The sequence below is a fragment of the Nematolebias whitei genome, chromosome 3, assembly GCF_014905685.2.
Source record: "Nematolebias whitei isolate Nwh7 chromosome 3, NemWhi1, whole genome shotgun sequence".
NCBI lineage: Eukaryota > Metazoa > Chordata > Actinopteri > Cyprinodontiformes > Rivulidae > Nematolebias > Nematolebias whitei.
Window position 1 is genome coordinate 55485231 of NC_056500.1, and position 6870 is coordinate 55492100.

Below are 6870 nucleotides of genomic sequence, written 5' to 3' on the forward strand. Positions count from 1 at the left end.
CTCCTGGAACAACAACGACAAGTAAGCTTATTTTTGGATTACTATCAACATTTCCAAAATCTCCTCAAGACGATTTGTCGTTCACCACCAATCTCCTCTCTATTCCCACAGTGGATCCATCCTGAGTTTGAGTTCACCAGATATACCTGAACCAATAAATAATATTGGTTTTTTTACCTCAAGTTGTTTAGTCCTTGCTTCAAACCGTTCGCCTTTGACATCACCTACAGACCCTAACAACCACAGGGATGTGTCTTCAGCCCGCTACTTTTCATGCTGCTGACTTATGACTGCACTGCAATACACTGTGGCGTGGCAATCATGTCATTAAGTTTGTAGATGATGGCAGTGTTGGGATTCATCTCTCAAAATGATGCGTTGTCTTACAGGTGAGAAGTGGAATAACTAGAGGACTGATGTAGGACCACTAACCTCTGCCTTAATGTGGGGAAGAAAAACGACATGGATGTGAATTTCAGGAAGGCCACGGTGAACAAGTGATGGCTGTCTGACACCGATGCTCCGAAAGGCTACATTTTCTTTAAACCACTGCTTTGAAGCTTGCTTTGGTGCGGGAAAAGACATGTGACCAATAATGTCAGAAGCAGCCATAGGCCCAGCCATAGCTTCAGTCTCCTGAGTGAATTACATGACGGGTTTAAGCCACTTGGTGTCGCTTGAGTGAGGCAGCCTTGCTGTGCAAAATTTGCCAGGTGTGTTGGTGCGTAAAAGCAACATGTTGCAACCCCAAATACTATACAATATGTGAGTGCATGAATGAAGCGAGAGAGACTGGTAGCTTTTTGGCTGAGTGTTGTGGTCTTGTAATGCTGTTCTCAGATGTGGAACCACTTTCAGCTGATCAGTTCTAATAAGGTAGGTGTGTAATTACTCTTTGGTTTTGCTTCTACACCTGCTCGTTTATTTAATTTAAGCAAAATCACATCACTGGCTAATACTGTCAATGTGGCAGATGCAACAGTCTTCATGTATCCATTATGTATTTGAAGTCATTATTAAATTCATTATAATGATTTATCTAATAATTTGTTTGCATATTTTAGTGGACAAAGGTCTAGTGCTTGCTGTGTTTCCAGAAACGTATAATATTATTAACTCATCAATGGTGACCCTCCAGAATCAAGCATGAGGTAAAACTATACCTGCATACACCAGCCTCATCTGTGCTGTGTGAACATGTGTTCTCAAAAGCTGGAGAAGAACTCAGAAAAAACAAGTCATCTGTCCAAAAACAGTGTAAAAATATTGTTACTTAATAAAAATCTTGGAATCCTAACACCATGTTCTTAATCACCACCAGTCCTGTTGCAAAAACACATACCATGCAAGCACATCTTCTGTATCCCCAAGCATGACCTAACTTAGCTTTTACAGAATCAATGAATCAACCAATCAATTAGTTTTTATAAACATTACATAACACACACAACCTGGGCCCAGTTTTACTTGTCACATAATAACAGAATGTTTTGATGTCATTGAAACAAAGCATTGAATTACTCTAGTAATGTCTTACTCTACCTGTTTTGTATTTGTAATTTTTCTCTCCTTGACATGTGTTTTTTGTCTTTCTTCCAACATGGGCTACACCTGCACCTACATTTGGACCTGCCATTCTGGGTTAGTTTGTCTCTCCTTCCTGTCCTTTCAAACCCAGCTGGTCGAAGCAGATGACCACTTGTCCTGAGTCTGGATCTGCTGGAGGTTTCTTCCTGTTAAAACAGAGTTTTTCCTTTCCAATGTCTCCGTTGTGCTCGCTCAGGATGAGAGACTGTGACGAAGTGAAGATTCAACACAATCTGCTGGCTTCCTAATGCTGCTTTTCCATTAGTAACGCCATTTGCAATTCCCAGTGTTCGAACTCGAGGAGCGACTGAACCTATTTTAAAGAGTTTTTAAAACAACAATGACACCCCCCCCCCCCCAATATAGGAAGGTGTGGTTGTGTCAGGAAGGACATCCGACGTATAAACAATCGCCAAGTCTTTGTGCAACTTTGCTGTGGCGACCCCTGAGGAAGGGAGCAGCCATAAGTGGAAGAAACAACTTTACTATTATTTGTCCATAACCCTTTCTGCTCGTATTCTATCCAGACCTCCATGGCTGACGGCTCTTCAGACAGAGGAGGCCTCACAGAACCATATAGTTCACCCAGCGCTGTTTCTATTTCTTCATGAACAAATCTATTCCACTTGGTTAATGGGAGAATACTCAAACCATCGTGCTCTCTAAAATAGTTATTGAATCAAGTGTTTACTTATGGAGGTAAATGTAGTGACAACTTGTTAAAATACACAATACACCAGAATGCAGGAAATGGCATCTACTTTATGGGGGATGAACAACCCCCCCCCCCCCCCCCCCGTGTGTCCTCCCCAGTGGTGGGACATAATGAAGTACAAGTACTTTGTTACTGTATTTAAGTTAAAAAATTTTAGAGTTAAACATGGGTACTTTCTACTTTTACTCCACTACATTTACATGAAGTATCTGTACTTTCTACTACATTACATTTCTATAATGTGTTGCATTACAAGTTACATTCACGTTGTGTTTTTTTGATTTGTTCTTTAGTTTGAAAGTATCCAATGGTGAGAGGAGAGTTGGTCCAGTGAATCACTGCAAAGTGGGCAGGTAACTTTAGACCACGGAGAGTCAGCCAGAACTCGCCACCCATGGCCTTATTGAAAGAGTATTGAAAGATTATTGAAAGAGTATTGAAAGATTATTGAAAGATTATTGAAAGTCTATTCAGCACAGCGGGGCAGCACGGTGGTGCAACTGGTAGAGCTGCTGCCTCTCAGTGAGCAGGTCCTTGGTTCAAACTCCGGTCCGGGGGCCTTTCTGGGTGGAGTTTGCATGTGTAGTGAACTTAACCTGATGTCAAAACTAAGCCTAAGGTCAAAACCCTTGACCTTAAGAACCTTGTGGGACAGAAGCTGTCATTTCATTGATTTGAATCCAGAAATACAGGTTCACCCATCCTGAGACTTTCCTTCTTGAAAATCAAGTGAAAGAACACTCTCTTTTTATTATCATTACTATTTTACAAATGTTGATAATCAAAGTGTCTTAGTTCAAACCATTTTAGATGTTGCAGTGAACTAATCAATTTTATTAACTGTGAAACAGTGTAATGATTTTTTAATGCTTATGCAGAGTTAGAATTCATGTTAAGGTCTGTTACAGATTTTTATGCATTTTCTGATTTCTGTCTTTGAATGAGCAAGTGTACGTTTTCCAAGGTCAGGAGTCGAAGCAGACATGTGTCTTGTTTACATCCTCTCAGACGTCAACGGAGGAGTTGGCACCTGTTTCTAAAACTCGCCAAAACAAAACTCTCTCTGTCTCTGAGAACAGTTTAATCTGTTCCATAACAATTCTGGCTGTTTTCTGACTTCTAGTAACCTCTGACATCACAAAACACACCCCTGTCTGGTTGATATTACCCAATCAGGGACGTTCAAATATACCGGAAATAGAGCTCTTTAAAATGCCGGTACTTCCTAGTTCTCTCAGTTCGGTGAAGCTTCTGAGGAGTTCGGTGAGGCGCTGAGAAGTCATTTGGGAGAACAGAAGTCCAGCATGATAAGGCTCCTCCGAGTTGGATTATAATATCCTCCACCTCTGAGTGGAACTTCTGAAGGACCCCACTCATGTGAAGTCTATTGCTGATGTGAGCTGGTGTCGGACGGAATCTCGTCACTACTTCGGACGAGTCACAGCCATCCTATGGAGACGATGGACAGGTAGCGTTAACTGGACCTCCATATCTGCTGATTAATCTTCAGAAAGGTAATGAGTCAAGTTTCCTACCAAAGCGTACCGAGGAAAGCTGGGTTCTGATGGAGAGTGTCGGTTCTGGTCAACACTTCCCCTCACATACCATCTTTTACTCCCTTTAAACTTCATTTCCCTCTTTAAATTCTTCCCTCAAGTAGAAATCCTTCCAGATAATTTAGAAATGTCTGTGTATAGTGCTCATCCACCGCCGTGTGGATAATTGATCATAATTGTACAGTTTTCATTGATGTCTGCTGTTCTGCTGAAGAGTGGAAACAATCGCCGCATTGTTTCTCAATACCTATAAAGCGATTGATTATGTTGTTATTTTCATATTTTGCCAAATTAATGTAAATGTTTGATGTTAAACTTTGATTCTGTAAAATAAATGACCGCATTCATTTTGATGGGTCAAAGATAAATGACGTCTCACGTTATATTTCATTAAATTCAATGCACGTTTTATTCAGTCCAGAAAAATGAGGAATCCGTTTTAATTGATGAATATTTCGCAGCATCTGTTCATCTACACATGTTCTCTCCGTGCATGCGTGGGTTTCCTCCTGTTACTCCAGTTTCCTCCCACAGACCAAAAACATGCATATTAGGCTGATTGGTAACTCTAAGTGAATGGTTGTTTGTCTCGTTTGTCTCTATGTGTCCCTGTGATGGACTTGCGACCCGTCCAGGGTGTACCCCGCCCCTCGCACAGTGATTGCTGGACATGGACACCAGCGACCCCCGTGACCCAAAATGGAACAAGCAGGTAAAGATAATGGATGGATGGATATTCAGTACAACAGGACAGATTCTCTCTCCCTAAAGATCCAGACTGAACTCAGAAATCTTTGAAAAACAACTTATTCTGAACTTGAACAAGAAATTCTTGCTGCAATATTAAAATGTGTCAGTTCATGATGTTAGGAGACAAGAGATGTCTCCAAATGTCTCGACACTCAGGTCCAAGTTTTAAAAATGGTGTCAGGAAGTTAAATTATTGTTCACTATTGATCCATTACAAGGTTGAATAGACAGAATTTAACTAGAGTTGAAATGATCAGAGCCTGTTCCTTTGTTGTGTCTAATGCTCCTTTTGTTCAGGCAGACAACTTTTACTTAAATGTGTTTACTGCAGTTAAAATGACACAATGGTTTTACTTTATGTTAAATAAAAACTTTTAAAAGTAAAATCATTCCTCTTTCTTATTTTGATTAATGACAGTTTACTCTGCAGGTCATCCCTGAAACTCTGACTCAGAATCACAAGTCCAGGTGTGAACTGTGTCACAGAGTAAACACAATAAAAACATGTATTATCTGCAGCATTGTTCATTAAAATGACACAACACCATTAATGTATTACAGAAAATATACATATGGTACGCAGACTTAAAGATATGTAGACCATTGCATTGGGTAATTTATTTATTAACCTTTATTTAACCAGGTAAGTCCCATTGAGATCACAGATCTCTTTTGCAAGGGAGGCCTGGGCCTGAAGGCAGCCTAACATATGTATATATGTATATATGTATATGTATATATGTATATATGTATATGTATATATGTATATATGTATATATATATATAGGGTAAATGGACTGTACTTATACAGCACCTTTCTATCTTATTTCAAGATACTCAAAGCTCTTTACAACAATCTGTGCCTCATTTACCCATTCATACAGCTCTATACTAGATCTCTACTAAGCTAATTGAATAAATCATTCTAAAGAGACTAACCAGAGCTTCATCACATTCATACGTCGATGGGACACACATCAGAGGCAGTGAGGGGTTCAGTGTCTTGCCCAGGGACACTTCAGCATGTGACTGCTGGTGGATTCGAACCCCCAACTCTCACATTGGAGGACGACTGCTCTAACCACTCAGCCACAGCTGCCACACACACACATATGTACATATACACACACACACACATATATATATATATATATATATATATATATATATATATATATATATATTGGGAACGTGCACGTCACACACACACTTTCGGGAACGTGCACGTCTCACACACAACCTCAGGAACGTGCACGTCACACACACACTCTCAGGAACGTGCACGTCGCACACACACAACCTCAGGAACGTGTATGTCACACACACAACCTCGGCCTCATGATGTGAGTATTTCTATTTTAAACTTTTATTTTTTCATTTGACACTTTATTTATCCAGGTCGACTCACTGTCACGAGAACTCATTTTCTAGAGAGATCTGTTTAGGAGCAGATGGTGGGGGTTGAGTGCCTTGCTCAGGGGACCAGGGTGGGGCCAATGAGGGTGGAGGCAGGTGTGGGTGTTTCACCTTTTCCACCTCATTTTGATGTTGACGGTACCGGGAGTTGAACCTGCAACTTTCCGATCACAGGCCCATCTTGTAACCTCTGCTCCACCACTCCCCCACATAACATCATATCATAATGGTCATATTAAAATCTCACTGGTTTCCTTCCAGATGTGTTAAACAGCTACTGGTCCCCCTGATGTTTCCAGGTGTCTGTGGTCAGTGGATGAAAAGCCTGGCATGAACAAGATGATGCTGGAGATCATGATTTGACGAGAGCTCCCACCTTCTACCTGTGAAGAACAAGAGCAGCTCAGTGATTCCCTCAAGGCTCAGTGAAGGTGCTGAGAGCTGCAGAGAGGCTGATCCATGGAGCTTCAACACAGCAACCTCCAAACATGTCCACCCTCACACACATCGTCCATGAAGAGTCTGGACCAGAGCACAAGATAATAAGACAGTGATAACAACAACAACAATACACATTCACAAATGATTCAGACAAATTTAAGTTTTTTTAATTGTTTGTTTGTTTTACTATTGAAAAACATTTTGTTATCCACTGTTGTCATCACTCTTTGTTACTGTCACAGGTTTATACAGGTTGGCTTCATGGAGCCACAAGGACTCATTTACAAGAGACCTGCTCCAGACAGAACAGGAAACAATGGCAACGATAAACTACAGTAAAAATGATAATATGTAAAATGAATATTTTATTAGTGTTAATGTTAACCCCACCAAGAATATTTAAAT